Source organism: Rhincodon typus, chromosome 37 (assembly GCF_021869965.1).
Source record: "Rhincodon typus isolate 14 chromosome 37, sRhiTyp1.1, whole genome shotgun sequence".
Classification (NCBI taxonomy): Eukaryota; Metazoa; Chordata; class Chondrichthyes; order Orectolobiformes; family Rhincodontidae; genus Rhincodon; species Rhincodon typus.
In genome coordinates, this window is record NC_063368.1 from 18,162,615 (window position 1) to 18,162,932 (window position 318).

The 318-nt window shown below is 54.1% G+C and overlaps 1 protein-coding gene across 1 annotated transcript in view; it reads right to left on the bottom strand.

Annotated features, from left to right (window-relative positions):
* Nucleotides 1–318, bottom strand: part of LOC109920826 (SH3 domain-binding protein 1-like) — a 90,548-nt gene that overhangs the window by 21,092 nt on the left and 69,138 nt on the right. The window lies entirely within an intron of this gene.

The following is a 318-nucleotide window of genomic DNA, read 5'->3' on the forward strand; positions in this document are numbered from 1 at the left end:
TTCCTCCATCCCCACACTGTACCCTGCTGTGTTCCTCCATCTCCACATTGAACCCTGCTGTGTTCCTCCAGCTCCACACAGTATCCTGCTGTGTTCCTCCATCGCCACACTGTACCTGCTGTGTTCCTCCAGCTCCACACTGTACCATGCTGTGTTCCTCCAGCTCCACACTGTACCTTGCTGTGTGTCTCCATCTCCACACTGTACCCTGCTGTGTTCCTCCATCTCCACACAGTATCCTGCTGCGTTCCTCCATCTCCACACAGTATCCTGCTGTGTTCCTCCATCTCCACTCTGTACCCTGCTGTGTTCCTCTAT